The sequence below is a fragment of the Ammodytes marinus genome, assembly GCF_949987685.1.
Source record: "Ammodytes marinus genome assembly, chromosome: 4".
NCBI lineage: Eukaryota > Metazoa > Chordata > Actinopteri > Uranoscopiformes > Ammodytidae > Ammodytes > Ammodytes marinus.
The window spans coordinates 7,590,153-7,613,088 of NC_137233.1; the positions used below are offsets into that span (position 1 = coordinate 7,590,153).

A 22,936-nucleotide genomic window follows, 5' to 3' on the forward strand; every position below is an offset into this window, starting at 1 on the left:
CAGTTTCCAGTGCAAACCCAAAATACGGAAACCTGGAAATTAGCATAATATATCAAACCCCATTGCTAAAACCATTTGTGGTTGCAAATTTCACTTTCAGCAATTCACATGAATTTTATAAGGCAGCTGTGGTCAGGTGTGGCCTGTTTATATTTACATTTGTTTGTAAAGTGTTTGTGGTTTCTCTTCTAAATTAAAAATACGTTTGGAAACCATGCATATTTTAGAAACTTTGTATAAATGTTTTATTCAACACTTTTGATCCCATTACAGATATTGTCAAACCTTCCAAAAATAGGGAAGCCTTTTGAGACCCAGTACTAAATTGGTATCTGACTAGACAGTAACAAATTATTGAACATTTTCTGGATAAAAAGAATAGAAATCTAGGGCAACAGGCTGTCAGGGGATCGGCCCCTGATTTTTTCCAATTTATATTATAACCTGAGACCTTGGGGAAGACTTCACTTGATCTAGAAGAATATCACTGCTTTAGCAAAGCAGCTATACATCCTCAGTGCAGACTGAACTAAAAATGTGAATGTCTCTGCCTCGTCGAGTCAAGATAACACTTGGTAACACTCAAAGAATAATTGTGTCACTCATGGCACAGCTAGCATCTCTTTTAATCGCTTAAAATGTTTTGTTCAAAATAATCGACAATGTCAATCAAGCAGCAATTTAACTTATTCTGCCAAAAAGAAATAATGAAATAACAGTTAAGTTAAGTTTTGTATCATGTCTTTTATGTTTTGCACAAAGTTATGGAGAGTATCAACAAGAGTATCAAAAAGCATCAGTATATACAGTATGAGCAGTGTATTGATTTCGGTATTGATAAATGAAATCCAAAGGATGCCATCCCTATTCTAAAGTTCCTGACCTACCTCTAGAAATACTGCAAAAATTTAAAAAAATTGCATCATCTTGTGTGACACTTTTTCTTAGATCAGAGCAGACTTTGTGCAAAAATAAGCCACAAAAAGTCCACACAAAGTATAATAAATTACACACCTGGATAATCTTATACAGAATGAGATGTAGGGATGCAGGTAGCTTTATCACTGACAGCGTGAAGATGAATCAGCACTCTGTATGTCCTTGCTTATCATTTTCTTTACGCACTTGTGCTGACAGTCAATCCCTGACATTAAAACATGGTGCTACAGCTATACAGCTATACATATATATATATATATATATATATATATATATATATATATATATATATATATATATATATATATATATATATATATATATATATATATATATATACATATATATATATATATACATATATATATATATACATATATATATATATATATACATATATATATATATATATATACATATATATATATATATACATATATATATACATATATATATATATACATATATATATATATATATATATATACACACACACACACACAGACACACACACACACACACACACACACACACACACACACACTGTCTATAACAGGGACAACACACTGTCTATAACAGGGACAATACAGGTTTAAAAACCATCTGGATATGAAAGAGAATCAGTGAGTGAATATCTCCTCACGATCTGCTACCTGTCCACGTGTGCAAGAAAATCTGACTTTAATACACAGCCTAGGCTCTGTTAACTGGTATGTATACAAGTGATTTTTTTTCAGTGCACATACACAGTACGGGCAGGTAGCCAATCATAAGGAGATATATTTGTTAACAAGCGTTCCCCAGGATCCCTGACTCCACATTTTAAACATGTTGCTACAAAAGCTATATATACTATTCTACAAAAAGCCCTTATTCAGGTTAACAAACCATCTGGTTTATCAAAAGTACGAATGGAGTACCACAATCAAGTTGGCAAAGGGATGTCCAGATAGCTTGAGCCTGTGGAGCTGAGATGAAGGCTTTGCTAGCACTGCAGCAGGGAGACAGCATGCTGCAGCAGTGGACCACTGTGATAGGGGCACACTGCAGTAGAAATATGAAACCATCTTTAATATATTGTTGTGGGTCCATCCGGGCCCTCACTAACAAGGAGAAATAAATACAAGAAAATCCCAGCTGGAGAGACAAGTAGGATTGCCTGATTGTGGCAAAAATCATGTTCACGATTATTTGGATTGATGTTGAAATAATAATTTAACACAATACTTGCATTGTTTTTGGAAACATCATGCATTATAGTAACTTCTTTGAAATGTATTGGAAAAGCTGTCGTTTTAACAGTGGAAATATAGTTTAAAAAGGTGCTAAGAGGAACTTATAAATATTTCTGAAACAATCCCATTTTTCCTTTGATTATCATGATGACATGTAACAGCAAACAAGACCATCAGTGCACAGAACGACGATGTTGAACTTGTCCAAAGGGGGCGCAAGAATGAACACAAACTGAAAGTTCCTCGGCGCACCTTTAAAATGTGAAGCAAAAATATGACCTGGCTCAAAGGTTTGACTTGACCTGACTTAAAATCATTATCTAGTAAAAAATCCCATTATCTTTGTAGTTGGAAGTCGAAATTGTAATTGCAAGTAAAATTCAATTAATTGCACAGCACTAGAGACAAGTGTTTGATTTTGTGATAGTTGAACTGTGTGTCCGGAGAGACTGTGGACAAAGACTGTGGAATTTTAGGTTAGAACATGATGTAAGGCTGTCCTTTTTTTCCCATGTTTTGAAACCTGTGTTTTTCGGGGCCACTCCCCACACTTTAGAGCTGCAGTATGCTCAAATGAACTGTGTGTCCTTGCCTTTCTGGCATGCACATAGCAGCACTACATATCAGTGTATCTGCATCACTGCACATTATTGCACAGGGGCATGAGCATGCTGTACAGAGGAGTCAATATTTAGCTGTGCATAGGTGAGCAGCGAAAGAAAAGTATTAAGTTATTATTAAAACATAAGCTGGCAGAGGCACAGTGCGGTGAAGGCGATCAATACAGCTACATCCAGACATTAGGGAGGAGCAAGAGGCCAGCAACGTTATGGTAAAACTATATTAATACCAGCAGTTAAAATTCTGACGGATGGACGTACACAGTAAGTAAGTCGGATACTCAACAACAAACCTAATGCCCTTGCTTTTTACTTCAGTAGTCAAAATAAGCATCTGCAATATTTCACTTTATCAGCTATGTTCACACACTAGCTGTTTGAATGTGTGTATAACTGATGGATAGAAGTCTGAGTTTTGGCTAGGCATATAGTGTCTACACACAGGAAAGTGCCTCTGATGACATTTTCTTTTACTGCCGTACCGTAAAGGCCTCATTCAAACAAGCTACAGAGCCTAGATAACTAACTAATATAAACACAGACATTATTGGTACTTAAGTAATCTGGGACCTTTGAGTCATTGCAGATTGGCAGCGAGCCATTGTAGCAAATAAGAGTTGTTCAGTCAGTACTTAGCTTCTGCGGCTGGTTTTTCTATTCATACAATAACACTTATCCAAATAGCTTGTTCAATAATTCACAGCTTTTTTTTTTATAATGCATTTTCCAAGTGTCCTCAAATAGCACATAGAAGCTCTTGATAGCTATTAGTACTGTATTTTTTCAGCCACATATGATTCAATCTTCCCCCTCCTCGGGATGCTACCATGCCGTTTCTAAACACATGGACAAGAAGAAGGGAGAGTATGGTCCAGAGTTCTTAATGAAATTTGGTGCAAATGCAGTAAGTGCCTGCCGGTCCTTGGGCCGCTCACAGACTGTGAGTGGCCCCAGGAGAAGCAGCCTGCGGCGACTACAGCAGCTAACTTTCACACACCTTCTGAGGAGCTAGAGAGGGAGAGAGAGAAAAACACAAGTGGAGATGGTAGAAAGAAAAACTGCATTGAGCAGACGTTATGGAGAAAAAGGCTGAGTTGGCACCAGAGAGCACGCTGGTCCCTGCGCTGCAACAACAGCAGCAGCAGCGCTATGCATCACTCCTACTGTCAGAGTTTCTCTTCATTCCTTTCATGTCCCGACCCGTGGTGGTAATAATGGTCAAACTGATGAACTGTATGCAATGTACAATCTTGCATTTAATTCCAGTTTCAAAATACAGCAAATCTGTGATTCAATTAGAGCTGCAACGATTAATCGATGAATCGATTATTAATCGATTATTAAAATAATCGGCAACTATTTTGATAATCGATTAATAGTTTTGAGTAATTTTTTGATAAAAAAAATTCCAAATTCTCTGATTTCAGCTTTTCAAGTATGAATATTTTCTGGTTTCTTTAATCCTATTATGACAGTAAACTGAAATATCTGTGTGTTTTGGACATAACAATACATTTGAGGACGTCAACATGGGCTTTGGAAAATTTATCAACATTTTTCACCATTTTCTGACATTTTACGGACCAAAACACTAATCGATTAATAATCGATTAATCGAGAAAATAATCGACAGATTAATCGATTATCAAAATAATCGTTAGTTGCAGCCCTAGATTCAATGAACTAATAAAATAAATACCTGCTGCTTAGCTTGTAGATTTTTGGCATTTACCGTATTTTAGGCCAATCTAAACATAACACATTACACAGGCTTCTTTCTGCACTCTTTTAAATAGGCCTGTGTTTAGACATGGAGTTAGAGACATCAACACAGCAGCACCCACTAGCAGCTGCCACTTTACTGTAACAGGGCAGGGAAAACTGTACTTTCCCTATTTCTGTCAGTGTCATTCTGACCAACGCAAGGTCATTGAGACACTGTGAGAGTGTGAGAAGGAGGTGATGATATTGCACTTACTTGTACTTTCCGAAAGTGCTGCAACATTTTTCTTTTACACCTTTAATTTCAAATTCTGCTGGTATGGTTGAGCATCACACAGGAAGAAGCAACGCACCCCCCCCCCCCCCCGCCTCTTAACTGTGATGCAGGCTAGCATCTGTTCAGCATATTCAAGTACACTGCACTGACACCATCTTTGTGCTTGAGGTTTTAGAAGTAGGGATGTGTATGATTAAACGTTTAACTTTAAATGTTTTAAATTATTGTATTAAATAAACAAGGATGTAAACATAGACACATGCAAATAAAAACTGCTTGCAGACAAAGACAATTAAGACTATTTACAGTAAGTCCAGCTGGGCTCCTTTATGAAATGGCAGTAAAACCCTGAAGTAGATTTGAGGATCACGGACATGCTGCCCGTCTGACATAGAATGTGTGATTCACACTATGCTTTAAATGTCAGCTGAGCAGGGGGCTGCAGCGTAAGACCCTCCTTAAGCCATCACTGTAACCCCCACGGCATCAAGCCTATAGTAAACACACACAACTACTGTATCTTAAAACAGCTGGTCACTGCCTGTTTTTTTTTCTGTGTGTTAAGGAAGCGGAGAATTGCCCTCAAAGATAATCTACAGTACCAACATAGAATTTGACTTAAAAGCAGGACAAACCTAATGGATGCAATGCAAGTGCCCACACACAATGACTGTCATGTATATAGTGCATATGTATGGATCCATCTAAGCATGCTTTAACATAGTATAGCTGCTATTTCTATAGGAAGACAGAGGGAAGACTGATACCAGTAGTCCACCTATCTATTTTTCAGCACAAACACAAAACACACATCAGCCTACCTACACATAGCCATAGTGCTTGCCCGGTCAAGCATGAGAATAGCGCCAGGTTTTCCTGAGGCATAAAGGGTTAACGACGTCACCACACTGTGTATGCATTCATGTCCGCGAATACGCTTTGGGCCTGCCCATAGTATGTGTCATAGACAATCATTGTGCAAGTTCAAATGTTGGTTTACAGACTGATTTCTGTGTCCCTGAGGCAACAGCAGCTAACCTCTAAGAGAGGGGAGTTCTATATGTGGATGAAGGCAAGACACAGCAGGCAAAAACAAGCACGGGTCAATTTGAACAAATTGCTCTTGTCTTCTTACATACTAGTATAAATAAAAAGGTCCGAAATGTACCTGTAGGTTACTAAACCTTGTCTGTTTTTATTTCTCCTCCTACACAACAAACACACATTAGTTTTTTCAATACTCTGACTGAATATCCCGGCTTTGATAGTTGAGGAAATCAGTACAAACCTAGAACTAAAAATAATGGTGATTTGAGGTCAAATCACCACGAGCCCTAAGTGACAACTCTTTTCATCTCCACTCATCTCAATATCTCTATCTTGGTTTCTGTGGACAGTGTCTCTCCCTCCTACAGTGCTGTCCATCTGTTTCTCAACCTGTTTTAGGTAACACTCCCCTCTACACATCACTCCACCTTCTGCCATGTCACTTTCACTGAATAAATTATGTATATTATTTTATGCAGTATTTCACAATTACTCCCTTCATACCTCTCTCTCCCAATTACTCTCTCTAGTCAGAATTATTGCATTATGTCTTTGTTAGAAAAAAAACAAGATTCCCTCCATGATCTACACATTTAAGTTTGTTGTGTTCTATTGGTGAACTTGAACTTAAATCAATTACAGGTAATATAAGAACCTAATGTAAATGCAGACAGTGTCACCACATCATTACACAAGGCACAATTATACAAAGCATTGTTCAAGCGGACAATTGTTACCAAGAAATGGAACATTTCCTTCAGCAATTTCTTATATATTTAATAATTTATTCATATGAAATTCCTGCTCCACTCTAATTTTCAAAATAACATTCCGAATAGTGGTTCTTATGCATTTTTAAACACTTTAAGAGGGTAGCGCAGCAATTTTTAGCTTGGGCTATGTGGTGAACCCAGTGACGGGGTTGTATTGCAATTCCGTTAAACAAAATGTCTTGCGTAAAGTTTTGAATCTGCAGTTCAACAGTGTTTAGCATTTCTTATGACAGAGGGAAAATGGCGACAGGATCATTGACAAAGACTATCTGTATGAATATAAAGTAAGAGCATACCAAAATACTAAAGCTAATAAGCATTTTACCATGGTAAGATATGAAAAATAGTCCAGCTCTCACAAACATCACAAAGTCCGAATTTGAAAGGGAACAGTTTTCAGATCACAATCTTGTCTCAAAGCAAGGCCAGCATAGCCCCTATCTCACTGGGCTGCGACAGTGTGCGACAAGTTGGAGACACAAAATTGCGACCAAATATGCAAATTAGCGACAATTTTCACTTGCAGTCTCACCGAGTTGGTTCCTCACGACACGTTTGCGAATGTCCTGCCCAACACTTGCCAGGAGGTCGCATTTATGTCTCGCGAGCGTCGCACGACCGTCTCATTTTTGTCTCAAATCAGTCGCAATTTAGTTTCATAAATCGCCAACCCCTCGCAAAGTTGTCTCACATTGCTCGCACTTTCTGACTCGCGGAAACTAAATTCAGAAGGGTTTGCAACGCGTTGGAGACACCTGCGACCACTCTGAGACTGTTTTGAGACAGATTTGTTGCACACTTTTTTTGAACATGTTCAAAATTCATGCGACAGGACTGCGCGGCTCTGCGACTCATGCGAGGAAATTGAGACCTCCGCGAACGTTTGGAGACAGTTTAGAGACTCGTTTGCGAATGAAGTCTCCAACTTGTCGCAAACAGTCGCAGCCCAGTGAGATAGGGGCTAGAGAGGTATAGGGGCTAGAGAGGTAACATAGGGGGCACAGATGTCAAACCTGCTGTCCACACCAACAGTCATTCAGAAAGGAAGGGAGGAAGTGTTAATTTCAAGTTCTGAACGAAAAAGGGATATAACTCTTCCTTTAAACTCCCACATAATATGTCATTTACCAAATGACTGTTTGACTGGTACAATGAAAGATTCCAAAACTAGGTTTTTGTCACAGTATACTGTTTATCTAAAGAAACAGTTAATATTAGGAAATTATCACCCAGCCCTATACTGGTTATTTTTGCCTTGAAAAGAAAAGAAAGAACGTAATTCAACCTGCTGTTGAAGACAAGCGTCTAATGGATGCATTCAACAACACATACAGTGGTAAATAAGCATATTGACAGGCTTGTCTCCCCTACTTGTGTTCTTTCCGCATTTTTCTTTTCATCAATTCTCACCCTCTCCCACTTGCTGTGTGCCAGGTCAGCGAGTTCTCTGCTCTCACTGCAGCAGAGACACACACAGTGCAAAGCCTCCAACCTGTCTTCAAGATGTGTTTATATTAACACAATGCAGCTTTGATAATGTTATTCATTAAAGCCTCCGAAAACCTGGTCTAAAATAGTAAAAAATCAATATATGATATCAAAGTTGGTCACCTCTATAAGCTTTTACAAAAATCTGAATTAAAATAAATGTTGATAAATATTATAAAATGTAGTTTAAAAAACAGCCTATTTACTGTCTAGACCGTTTTGACCATAGATAGTATATAAAAGGTTTTGACAGGACTGGCCGTAAATCAAACGGTATGGCAACATTCATTGTTTTTATAGAATTTTCAAAACTGCCTTGTTTCGTTAAAAAAAACTCATTGTGTAATAAGAACCGCAGAGAGCATAGCCTGCCTCATCTTAACCGAATTTTAAACTGTAAATGACAATATCTTTAATTGGGATTTATAAATAATAACTCTTTTCAGATGCTTACTATCATGCATCTAACTCCTCAAATTATATAGTTAGAAGGATTTGGGTTTACAGGGGCTTTAAGATGTGTGCCCACTCACGTCATCATTATCTTTGTGAGCAGATTTAACAGCCTTCCTCTTAACCCATTTTGTTAACCCATTTAAAGTCTGTTTTAGTCACTAGCTAGCTGGACAAGCTAACATGGGACGTGTCCAATTGGAAAGTCCTGCAGTCTGCTAAGGATGAGTGAACCTGAAAATGAATGGGAGTGACACCACCTACAGCATGCGCTATCTTAACACTTCCACTATGTCCCCAAAGACTAGAACACGCAGTGTGCACACGCGTGCGTGCGTGCGCGCACGCACATACACACACACACACACACACACTAATTTGCACACATTACAGTTAACTAGAACAAAGTGAGTTTGCCTCAGGTGCATCATGTTAGCCTAAAATAAACAATTAACACATTTAAGGTGCAAGTCAGTGATGATGGTATTCTAAATTGAGAATACAGGGCCATAGCTTTACTCGTGTAGCGGTCAAGAATCAGCAATGAAAAATCCCCACAGCAAACAGGCTTCTGGCTGAGAGGCATTCTCAATCAATCTCAAGTATTTGTGGAAAAATACAGACATGACCCCAATAACTCAGCCATCACTAAGAGAGCACAATGTCTCATAAGTCACATACACACACCGTCAACCGTAACAGTCAGCGCTCAAATGATCATTCACACCTGCAATATTGTTGTCATAATTCACATCATGGCCTGTCCAGTGTTGCCGTGTATCATGATGTACATGGATTAGTCTTTGTCAAACCGTATACTGTCACAAATCATCACCACACAAACACAGGTATCAACACGATTGAATGAATATGCAAATGAATAGAGGCAGTGTCAGTATCGAATGGTGTATGATTTATTTTTGTGTGTGTACTATAATGCAAGTGGACGTTTAATTTGTTTTTCCCTACACACTGAGGTGCAGTTGTTGTGTTGTTTGTAATCAATCAGCTAGTTGCGCCTCTGCTGTCCCGAATGCAAAAGGATCGTATACTGCGTCTCCCTGTCCTCTAAAGTTTGGTCACCCTGGCCTGTGTTGAACTTCCCAAGTACATTAGTTCAAACATGGTGTACTTAGAATTGAAAAATGACTTCAGTCTCCTCTGATGGAACCTCACATATCATGAGAATGACCAACTGACAAGGTAGAGAAAGGACATTTTTTTTCTCTGTACAGAAAGGTGAGCCACCACAACTGGAACTATACAGCGGTAAGAACAAGACCGTTAATGACAGTCATAGCTGCTATCACTATGACTAACTTGAGATTTAAGGATTTCCCCAGATTGTCTTCGTCATAGTGGGTCTGACTCTATCCATTTAAAACGTTCCACCCAACATATTTTGAAACATTCAAAGTAATAAGCTTAAAACCATGATATTTGATATGGACTACTTTTTGTTTACTATCTGCCAAGTGTCCAATTTATGAACTCGACTACCTCTTTTTCCACCAACTTCAAAACTAGTGAGTTAATATCGTACAAAAGAGCACAAATCAAAATCTAGTGTCAAAAAACTAAAACTGTTAACTAAACAGTGTTGTGTTTTGAAAAGGAACCTCATTGAGAAAATGTGTTATGAGGACTTGTAATATTGCTAATTGAATCGCAACTGGTACAATTAAAAACTGCACTCTTTCAAATCCTGAATTTGATATACAAACTAGGGCTTTGCAGTTAATTGATTAATTATGAAAATAAGATGGATCAACTTTTACATGATATTGTTTATAACGTCAGGCCCAGGTTAGGTTTTTATTTACAGAACTATATTTAAATTCATGGAAATCCACTGTTACTAAAAACAGCTTTTTCTAATCCAATCCAAATGAAGTTACTAAATGCATGAGGTTTCCAAAGTCAATATAATTATTGTGTTAAATAATCGTGATCTCAGTATCAAGTCAAAATAGTCACGATCAAGATGGTTGCAAAAATAGAGCAGCAGCTCTTGTACAAACATTTTGCCCATTAAAAAAAAGAAGAACAAAGGATGAGGATAACACACCTGATGAACAAATGTGTGGTACTTTCACTCAGTATAAGTGCATATTCTGTGTGTTTTTGGGTGAGCGATATCCGATATGCCCCCTTGGGAGCACCAAAACTGGGCTAATGAAGCTAGACAAGCCACTAAAACCTCCACTGCAGAATGATTACTGCACACAGTTTATGAAACACAGCCACTGGAGCAACCAGCAGACACCAAGCTGTATAAACTGTAATCTGGTCCTAAAAAAAAACATTGTTCCCTTCTACAAACTACAGCAGCAGTCTTGGTTGCAAATTAATTTGCTGAAGTTTTTTGTTTCAAAGAAGCACACACACATCACAGGAATTGATTGTAGTCGAACTACTGAAACAACGGGTCAGCTGTTTGCAACGTCATACAAGTGAAAGTGCCTTCTTTGTTTTTAGAATAACAAGTAAGCACGACAGCACATAAACCATTCTGCAAATTATAGATGAGTCTGCCTTTGCTGTTAACAGGAGGATTTCACAAGACATTTGGTTGAAGTATTGTTAGTGTTCTCTGACAGGCCTTTGTCGGAGGCTTTCCCTAAAATACAAGAAAACAAACACAGAATAATAAGAAACCTCAATAGCTTTGTCCCCGTTGCACCCGTCTCTCCATAAACATATATGTATGTGTTGAAAATATATCAGTGATATGTATTTATACAAGCAATAGCAATCTGACTTTGTTAGGTGTCTGGCTACCCCCAAGGACAAACGAATTGCAGACATTTCAGAAAAAGCCATGCAGTTCGTGCTATATCGATGTTCCAGCGCAGTGAAAGGACACACCAACATGAATCTGCTTTTTTTTTCTCTTCTGCTCGTTACATTCAACAGCTTACTGCACCAAACTGAAGCCCTGCAGCAGCTTCTCCTGTGCTTTCCTCTTGGACCAGAGCCCAAGCACACACATACACTACACAAGAGTGGACGCACAACCACAATGACACACACAGACAGACACACACACGCGTTTGTACGTCTATACTTGTGAGGACATTTATTGACATGATGGCATTCCCTAGCCCTTTACCCTAACCATCAAAATTAAATGCCTAACAATAACCTTAACATAAGTCATACCTGAACCTTAAAAGTGTAGTCTTAACCCTCACACAGGCTTGTTCCAAAGTGGCTAAGAAGAACCAGACAAAATGACCTCACCACTTTCCAAAAATGTCCTCACTCAAGGTCTAAAACTCAAAGTGGTTCTCACAAAAGTATTTGGACACACACACACACACAGGCCCACAACAGTATGAACAACACCCACACACAATAAACACACGTTTGAATGACACAGTGACACATGCGGCTGGGCACAGATGACTGTCATAACCTTTCAGCAACAACGCACAACACTTAGAGGACAGCTAAAGCATGGTTGGCTTCAGGGTGTCGCTAGGCTGTGGCGACTGCAACAGATGGAACCGCAGCGGTGGGCCAGGTAAGGTGAAAAAGAGTCCATGGCTCCCCGTGTGAGTGTGCATGTTTATTCCTGCACAAGTCTTTCAGCCCCGGCTATTTTAAGGTGGTTCTTCATAAATCCTACAGTACGGCAAGAATTCAAAGGGGGGGAAAAGAGCATGAATAAAACATGACGGACATTCAGATAGAGGAGAGTAATGGAGGGGAGACAGAAGAAGAAGAAACACACACACACAAATCCATTGAAAAATGCTCTAAGTCTAAGTTTAGCGTATGTACATATACAAATATTAAATTGTCCGCCTATACACATTTTTCATTAGGATTTGTTTTCATCTTAGCTCAGTAGCTTTGGCAATGTTAACTTAACTGTTTTTTCCATGCCAATCAAGCCCCCATTGAATTGTATTGAGAGAGAGAGAGAGAGAGTGTGTGTGACAGAGAGAGGGATGGAGATAGTGAGGGAGAGAGAGAGAGCGCAATATACACGCCAGCATAATAAGGTATGCAAAGGCAGTTTCCAATGCAGCAGCAGCAGCGGCAACAGCAGCTGCTCAACCGTACTGACAGATCTGAGACAGTAGATATACAGAATGCTACAACGCGCTAGCACAACATGTTAAATCCTACTGCTGCATGCATATAAGTGTGGCATTTGGTTATGAGTAGACAAGCACGGTCATCCCCGCACTCTCACTGACAGAGGAATGTGACGAGAGGTAGAAAGAGAGAGTGGTGTGTGAGAGAGAGAGAGAGAGAGAGAGATGCCAAAGACATACAGTATACCCCCTTAGACCTAGCGATGATGCTCTTAAAAAAAAACACCCACCTCAGTCTGCTGTCGATTCCTGACGCAGTGAGCAGAACCACCAGAATAAAAAAACGATTGCTTTGATGGAGGAGCGCAGCAACAGCCCAAAATCCAAAAACGGAGTAGAGGAACGGAATGACACTAGACTGGTGGTGAATGTGAGATCCTGCGTGTGACCGAGACTATCTGTGTGAGTGAGATGAGTGTGTGTGAGTGTGTGTCGGACATGAGAATGACAAGAAAAAAAGTCACACAGAGACAGACTGAACGTGCACAGAGAACAGGGAGAAAGAAAGAGAGAATGAGAGAGAGGGGGAGAGAGGAGACAGAATGAATGTGTGAGCTTGGAGAGTCAGTGAGCATGATGCATTAAAGGAAATGCCCCTCCCTCCCTCTCTCCTACACACACACAGACACACACCTGCATCTCTGCACTGTCAGCATTGGGGAAAGCATGCATTCAGTGAATCTGATTGAGCTGTAAATGGTGAAAGAGACAGATGGGCCAGAGAAAAGCGATAAGAGATAAGCATGTGTGTGCGTGTGTGTTCATTTTGAATTCAATGACAAGATACGCCTTTTTTAGACAGTAGAGATTTGTGGTTGCAGTTGAAATTGGTTCAAAGATAATTTGGCCACATAGGGAAAGTGAATGCAGCTTAAACAGCTCAATTTAGAGAGAAGCGGTGACAACTGCTACATTACATGACAAAGCTTTATTCAAACGCTGACGAACGGCTTTTCTACAAAAAAATCAATAACTTGTTACATAAGATGTTCTATTGTACCGGTACAGCAAATCCAATTCATCAATGTATGCATAAACTGCCTATTTCCCTCTCTTCAATATATAAATACAAAAGGAAAACATGTGTGTGTGTGTGTGTGTGTGTGTGTGTGTGTGTGTGTGTGTGTGTGTGTGTGTGTGTGTGTGTGTGTGTGTGTGTGTGTGTGTGTCCAACAATTGGCGAGTGCATTGCTCCAGAGACCAAAGGGACTGCAGTGCTGCTGAGTGTGAATTTGTTTGTATCAGCGGTTCTGTAGCATGAAAAACAACACAAACCCTATACTTGCTGTTATATACTGTAGTGCCGGTGCTTGAAGTGTCTAAAACGTACGATTTTGTGGTGGTGCTACAGCCAAAAAGAACACATCAAAATCCAAGGCAAAAATCCCAAACGTGCACTGCCACTGGTAGTTTTAAAAAAGGGGATGTTCAAGTCTGATTTCCCCATAACTAATTAGTATCTCAAGCAGGAGTGAAAGTGACCCCACTTTGCTGATACTATTTGTACGGAATGCTAGCACAAATCAATGAGCTATAGTGAAACCACTGTGCTAAAAGCAGGGATGGAAATGTCACGTCTTCAACATGCTTTAACAACCTTTATCAAACAGACCATAATAAAGAAAGAGTGGATTGACTTGAAACAGTAAACTTGAAAAAAATGTTTTGTTATGAAAATTTTTTATCGTCATGAACTTCACATCGCCAAGCCCTAACTCCAACTTTCAAAAATGATACTTAGCTATTATCTACATCTTTTTAGTTTAGTTTCCCATAGCTTTTTATTAATGGATTAGTCCCAATTGTTTGTCTGTATATTGTGTGTGTGTGTGTGTGTGTGTGTGTGTGTAGCACAGAGCCTGGAGGAACAGCTACAGCTTCACTGCTGCGCACCACTGTCCCTGAAACTTTCTCTCCAAGCTCAACGCTCAAGTCACGGCATCTCAGACTTCTGCTTCCAGCCTCCAGACTCCACAGCTCTCCTGTCATGACACCGTGCATAGTGTAGAGTCTGCCAGACAGCCTGATGAGGCACAGCATAGAGATACACCTAATGCATTTCATTTAGAGCGTTTTATTAAATGGATAAGATGATTCTAGGTGCCTGGGCCAACTCAGAGAGAAATACACAAGACCATGAGCGCTTCTACTAGGCACAAACACTCCCAAAACATCAGATACTTTGTTAATAGCCCACTAGGCTTCATGTCCCAGGCCCAAACCAGAATAAGCACCAGAATCATACGCAAACCATAGGCTTAGCGGCCAAGCTTGGTATTGCCTGTCTATTGTGGTCCCTGGTCCCAGAAGTTGAACCCGTCTTTCACAATAATGTTTTTTATGTGTGATTTAAGATTATTAATAGTAATATGACAATGATGAAGCAAAGTCAACTGTGATTTAGTACAGAATGTTACGGTCTGTACTAGCGTTCTTTTCGCTGATGTTCTGGTTTGCTGTTACAGGTTATAAATGAGGAAAAATGAGACCCTTTCATAAGCATTTCAAAGTTTCTTGTAGGAGGTTCAAATATAGAAGACGATAATGTTTATGTAACATCTATTGCATTTTCTACATGCTTCCATGTAAGACACTGCTACCTCAAGTGAAAACACATTCTTGTTTTAACTGAACAAGTTCAATGTTAACTGTATCTGTCTAAAACTCACAAATACAGTCCCCTCCATAAGTATCGGAACAGTGAGGCCAATTCCTTTATTTTTGCTGTAGACTGGAAACATTTGGGTTTGACACCAAAAGATGAATATGTGACAATAGCTCAACATTTCAGCTTTCATTTCCAGGTATTCACATCTGGATCTGATACAGAACTGAGAAGATATAATTTTTTGAAAAGGAACACAACATTTTTAGGCAAGCAAAAGTATTGGAACAGATAGACTTTAAATAAATTAAAGTGAATAAACCGTAATATTTTGTCGTAAATACTTTGCTTGCAATAACTGCATCAAGTCTGTGACCCATTGACATCACAAAACGTTTGCATTCTTCTTTTGTGGTGCTTTTCCAGGCTTTCACCGCAGCCTCCTTCAGTTGCTGTTCGTTTTGGGGGGTTACTCCCTTCGGTCTCCTCTTTAGCAGGTAAAATGCATGCTCTATAGCGTTTAAGTCTGGAGATTGACTTGGCCAGTCTAAAACCTTTCATTTCTTGCCACTGATGAACTCCTTTGTTGTTTTTGCAGTTTTTTTGGATCATTATCTTGCTGCATGATGGAGCATCTTCCAATCAGTTTGGTTGCATCTTTCTTTAAATTGGCAGACCGAATGTTTCTGTAGACGTCTAAGCTCATTTTGCTGTTGCCGTCATGTGTTACTGTGCGGTTGTTTACCAAAGTGATGGAAAGGCTAAAGTTTGGAGAAAGAAAGGATCTACTCATGACCCCAAGCATACAAGCTCATCTGTGAGACACGGTGGAGGCAATGTCATGGCTTGGGCTTGCATGGCTTCTTCTGGGACGGGCTCATTATTCTTCATTGATGATGTAACACATGATGGCAACAGCAAAATGAACTCAGAAGTTTACAGAAACATTTTGTCTGACAATTTAAGGAAATATGCAACCAAACTGATTGGAAGATCCTCCATCATGCAGCAAGATAATGACCCAAAAACACAACAAAGGAGTTAATCAGGGGCAAGAAGTGGAAGGTTATAGACTGGCCAAGTCAATCTCCAGACTTAAACCCTATAGAGCATGCATTTTACCTGCCAAAGAGGAGACTTAAGAGAGTAACCCCCTAACACAAACAGCAACTGAATGAGGCTGCGGTGAAAGCCTGTAAAAGCATCACAAAAGAAGAATGCAAAAGTTTGGTGATGTCAATGGGTCACAGGCTTGATGCGGTTATTGCAAGCAAAGGATTTGCGACAAAATAGTACGTTTTATTCACTTTAATTTATTTAAAGTCTATCTGTTCCAATACTTCTGCTTGCCTAAAAATGTGGTGTTCCTTTACAAATAATGATATCTTCTCAGTTGTGTATTGGATCCAGATGTGAATACCTGGAAATGAAAGCTGAAATGTTGAGCTATTGTCTCATATTCATCTTTTGGTGTCAAACCCAAATGTTTCCAGTCTACAGCAAAAATAAGGGAATTGGCCTCACTGTTCCGATACTTATGGAGGGGACTGTACGTGTTACGGTGCTTGTTGTAGAATAGATGTAAAGATACACATATTCACAGAACGGCACTGGCTGGCAAATTACTCTCACTACATCCACATTACACATAACAAAACAGTTTAAATGCAGTTTCTTTCAGCCCCATATTGAGTTGGCTCTGAGGTCCTTTGGGTATTGCCGAGGAGAAGGCCATTAGGCTAAGGCTTTTAGTTCTACAGTCTCCGCAGGGATTACCACAAACAGAACAAGGCAAGTGACAGGCATTAAGTAAACAAAATTACAGGCTCATAGGAATTAGTCTGTAACCTCTTGTACAACATCTTCTATCAACACGATGTCCTGGTGGATAACCGTTGAGTATTGACTGATATCATGACAGAAGTGGGTGTATATTTTGCAATGCTACTGATAGTTTTTGAGTCTATGCATAATGCCTAATCATATATATATATATCATAGTCTAAAGACATGGAAGGGGAAATCATTGAGCTACTCAAGACAAGTATAAAGCAGGTGACGTTAAATGAATATCATTAAAGTAAGCAATCGTCAGGAAAATAAATGGTCGAATGTCAGAGGGTGTCATATTTTATAGTGTACCGAGTGTGTAGCCCATTGAAGCAAATGGTTAATTTGCTATATTATGTAATTTATTGTTATGTTGTTTTTGCATATGGCCCACTTTATATTTTATTTTGTATTTGTATTGGTGTATTTCAATGTGTACTGTTTTTTTTAGTAGGCCTATCTTGGTCAAATTAAATGTACCATATAAATAAACCTGACCTTGACCTTGGTTTGTGATATTGGGCAATAAATGAAACCATATTTGATTTGAAAGAACCCAATCTTGGCCGTAGCTTCAAAAGACAATATGTGGGGGATTTCCAGTGACTCAGTACGAATGATTTGAGGAACTTGAGGAAAATTGACAACAATACAGGGATGTAATGACTTGGCTATGTTAGCAATCAAAAAGCAAATTGGTTCATAAAAGGTTTGCAAGTTGATCCAACAATATAGTCTCACATGCCCCTGGGGCCCCTTGATGAAGAAAAAAAAAATCGGAATTCTATCCATGAAGTTGCCCTGTGCCAATGAGCTTCATATATAGAAATGAATGGGCGCCATGTTTTAATCCACCTTCCTTCTCATAATTAGTCCATGTGTAAATGTGGTGGGGCGGCCATTGTTTTCCACATTTGTTAACAGATTGTCAATCATTCTATTACCATATTCTAAAAATAACAAATTTTGACAAAAATTAAAAAAAAAAAAAAAACGGAATGGAACGTTGGGAAGTAGAATGATGTCACACATGATGTCACAAATACATGACATACATCAAAGGCATCAAAGGAATGTTGAATGGTAAGTTTACCAAGGACTCAGACACTTCAGAACCAGCACATTGTTCCAGAGATACTGTAACACTTAATTTGATTGATCTTGAATAATCAACATTATTTTAAAAAGGAAAAGAAAAAACACTTAGAGAAAAAACAAAAACAGATAAAGCATCGAATTACGGAATATCAAAGAACCAGAAGAGAAGGATAAGTTAAAAAAAAAACTTACTTATACAACCCTACAAATAGCCATAAACTGATTTTTTTAAATCAAGAAACAGCAATGGCAGAATGCAATAGATCAACTGGGGAAAGTTACCAATCAGATGCCATGAGCTGTGCACAAATGGTGGATATGGAGATGGGACCTCCCAAGGACAATAGGGAGAAGCTTTTCAACATAGGCTTGATGAAAGAAGGTACCAGCAGTACTCGCTTCACTACAAGAAGATCAAAGAGGACCAAAAGGACTCAAGTAGACCAGGCTCACCCAACAACCCAGCCTGAAGTCAGACTCAGTACTCCTATTCAAGAGGTAGGGCAACCAGGGGACACACAAAAACACCTGGAGGATGTCTTTAATGAAGATGCCCGTAAAGAGAGGGATGCTGGTGTCTGTGTGGAGCTCAGTGATGAGGCCTCAACTGTAGAGAAGTCTAAGCTTCAAGTGGTGTTAAGAAGGTTAAAAGAGGAGCACACAATAAGAATAAAGCTGGAGAAAGAGCTTAAAAAAGTCCTTTTAACTTCTTCCATTGTGCCTCAAGATGTAGCGCCCGGAATTTGCCACAACAGAGAGCTGGAGCAAGTTAGGCAGTGTGAGTGTGAAGTTGAAGAATCAAGAAGAAACTTTGACCTTACTAAAAGCCTACAGACAGCAAATTCCAGACTGGAAGAGGAAATTAGAGCACGGGTTTCAGCTCAAGAGGAGAGCTCTGAAGAGAAGTCTAAGCTTCAAGTGGTGTTGAGAAGGTTGACAGAGGAGCACAAGATGGGAATAAAGCTGGAGAAACAGCTTAATAACGTCTTTTCAACTTTTGGAACAGAGCTGGAACAAGTTAGGCAGGGGCTGACGGAGGTAGAGACCGAGAATATCAAACTGAGAGGGGAAAAGAAAGCCCTCGTTCAGCAGATAGAAGCTATGACGGTCTACCAGCAGAGTGTTTTCAAACGTGTAATACGTCAGCATCGGGAAGACAGTAAAAAGATTGAGCAATTGGAGGGGAAAGTGGAAAAGATGGAGAGGGAAATGGCTGAGCTTGACGCAAAAGCCGCCGAGATTGTGACAGAAAACGCTGCTCGAGTTGTTTTCACAGTCGCAGATGTTACAGAGGAGGTGCAAGAACAACTTCAGAAGGCATGTCAGCAACAAGCAAAAGAAGCCCTGAAAATTCCACCACAAGGGGAGGTCTCAGAGGTGCCACAGAATGAGGCAGAATGGCCCAAACAAGATGTCCAGCAAGCTCTAAAAGAGTTCCACAAGCCAACAGAAGAGGCCAAAAAAAACCTTCAAGAGGCTGATAACCGAATGACCAAAATGTCGCCAGTGGAAGCCGAGCAAGCAACAAAACAAGTTAAGGAGCGCACACAACCACTTCAAGAGGCTGAAAATCTAGAGGCTAAAATGATGCCACTTGAAACCGAACAACCACTTCAACAGGCAGAAAAGCTCACAGAAGCCGCCCACAAGCAGCCACCAACATTGGCCGAAGAGCCAGTTCAGGACGCCAAGGTTCAAACACAAGCGCCCCAAACGGAAAATGAAAAAGACATTGGCAGCATGGACTCCGATGCTCCAAAGAAGGAGGTACAGGAGCAGACAGAGAAGGTCCAAGAGTCATCGAAGGACGTACATTTGCTCATTCAAGTGCCCCAAAGAACACTTCAAGATGTCATCCAGGATCCACCAATGGCTGAAAAGCTTCTACAAGAACCCGGCACCACACCAAAGGCCCAAGAGCCCTCACAAGAGCATGGACAGCCCCTGAAAAAGCCTTCTCTTTGGAGGCGTTTTAAAAAATGGCTCACACCTAGAGACCGCCGCACATACAAGCAGCAGGCGTGAGAGACATAAAGTCGCAAACAGTGACAAAGCTTAACCCCACACACACACACACACACACACACACACACACACACACACACACACACACACACACACACACACACACACACACACACACACACACACACACACACACACACACACACACACACACACACACACACACACACACACACACACACACACACACACACACACACACACACACACACACACACACACACACTAGGGATGTCCATGGTTAACTGGTTAACCGTTAACCGTTAAGAAGATCTTTAACCGGTTAATACTAAAGGTTAAATGGTTAAAAAAATATATATATCTTAATTTCTCTGAAATCCGGACTCTTATTTTGATATCGCTAAACCGGATGTAAGAATGCCAACTGTCGGTAGAGAATGAAACGAGTAGTGTAGGCTACGCTCAACTTTATAATAGGTCCATGGTACGCTCCCAGTCACAACTTATGGTCACAACACTCCTATGTCATATGTTTGTATAATTTAATTAACAGCGTGGGCTCCCGCTAGCTTAACATAGCGCTAGCATTAGCCTTCTTGAGGTGGATGCTGTCCTGCATCTATCACCGTCTCAGTGAGTGTGTGAGGGAGTGACAGACAGGCAGTGAGTGCCCCTGCACAGACACAGGTCTGCCATGATTGTGTGCCAGGATCAACAGCGAAAATCCGTCAACAAAAGCGTTAAGTATCGTTATGCAGTACTGATAACATCGGAGCTTATCAATATTACGGTCTTTCAAAATGTTGCCCCGTGCTCAGCACTACTTAGCACCGGGTTTCGGTAGGCTATCCCCTAAGTCTGTGTGTGTGTGTGTGTGTAAATGTCCCGGCCTTTTCAGTCACTTATTTCACTTTCTGCTCCTACATTCGCATACTACACCTCTTCTCACAACAGACAAGGTGCCGTGTGAATGTCAACATGTAGGCATTTAAATTGGTTACTGGTCCCTGAATTGTTTTTAAATTAATATGCCGGTCCTTGGAACAAAAAAAAGTCGGGAGCCCTGCTATAATGCTTCATGTATTTCACTATTTTAGGCTACATTAAATCTTAAAGGTTAACCGGTTAATAACCGTTAATTCTGGTGGTTAACCGGTTAAAGAAAAAATTGTAAATGGCCATCCCTAACACACACACACACACACACACACTAGGGGTGTGAACGTTTACAAAAATGCCTAACCGTGTACACGACAGAATTTTTTTCGTGTACACGGTTAACCGTGACGTCATTGTCCTCGTGCGCCTGCCGTCTTGTAGGCGCGCGCGCACACACACATATCCGTTCGTTTGCCTGTAAACACACAGTTGACATGAACTACGCTCATTTACACACCTCTTTTAATAGGTCCATGGTACACACACACAAACACACACACACGTTCGCCTGTCATGTGTTCGCCGCATAGATAGTGGCATGCCGTCATTATCGCGCTTCATTAATTTCCTGATTAATATAGCCTATCGCTTTCTACATGTCCACGTTTATGCAGGTTGAACAGGTGTTATAAAGTTCGGGCTACTTACGCGCGTAGTTCGAGTCAACCGGGTAACTTTAATCTTTAGGTTATCTTTCATCACTCGTCCGTGGCTGTGACTTGAGCCAGAGCACGGCGACTCCCCGTGTGTGTGTGCATGATTGTGTGCGCGCGCGCGCGCCGATTCACACGCTCAGACACACACACACCGAGGGACAGACAGATTAGGCATACTAGCTTTTATCCTCACCAATTAGTTTATTGGTGATGTAAAATCAATAAATGCATGTCTCCAGAACATATTTAAAAACTTTTTAAAAAACAAATTTGAAAAAATAAATTAAAAACGGTTTTCGTTTATTGATTTTTCCTAAACGGTTATGATTTACTAAACGGTTACACGTGTACACATGCACACCCCTAACACACACACACACACACACACACACACACACACACACACACACACACACACACACACACACACACACACACACACACACACACACACACACACACACACACACACACACACACACACACACACACACACACACACACACACACACACACACACACACACACACACACACACACACACACACACACACACACAAACAGTAACAGCTTACCATCACACTAGTTGTATAAGACCATAGGGCAGTGCCGAGTAGGGGTGTGAACGTTTACAAAAATGTCTAACCGTGTACACGACGGAATTTTTTTCATGTACACGGTTAACCGTGACGTCATTGTCCTCGTGCGCCCACCGTCTTGTAGGCGCGCGGGCACACACACATACGCGTTCGCCTTTCATGTGTTGGCCGTCATTATCGCCCTTCATTAATTTCCTGATTAATATAGCCTATCGCTTTCTACATATCCACATTTATGAGGGTGAACAGGTGTTATAAAGTTCGGGCTACTTACGCGCGTAATTCACGTCAACCGGGTAACTCTAATCTTTAGGTTATCTTTCATCACTCGTCCGTGGCTGTTACTCGAGCCCGAGCACGGCACGGCGCCTCCCCGTGTGTGTGTGTGTTTGCGATTATACACACTCACAGACTAAAATTAGAACTAAATTTAGAACCGGTTCCAAACTTTCAATTCCAAAGGAATTATTAAGGACAATTTCGATTCTTTTTATCGATTCCTGCACATGCGCACAAGGACGTGCCTACGTCATGCGACGTCACTGCGCAGGCATGTCTGTGTT

At 40.3% G+C, this 22,936-nt stretch overlaps 1 protein-coding gene across 1 annotated transcript in view; it reads right to left on the reverse strand.

Annotated features, from left to right (window-relative positions):
- The window catches only part of tamm41 (TAM41 mitochondrial translocator assembly and maintenance homolog), a 347,761-nt gene extending 325,947 nt beyond the window's left edge, over nucleotides 1-21,814 (reverse strand). Inside the window, exon 1 of the mRNA XM_080025638.1 lies at nucleotides 21,767-21,814. The gene's annotated coding sequence lies outside the window, so the exon portion shown is untranslated. The remainder of the gene's footprint in view (nucleotides 1-21,766) is intronic.
- Between the last annotated feature and the right edge of the window lie 1,122 nt (nucleotides 21,815-22,936).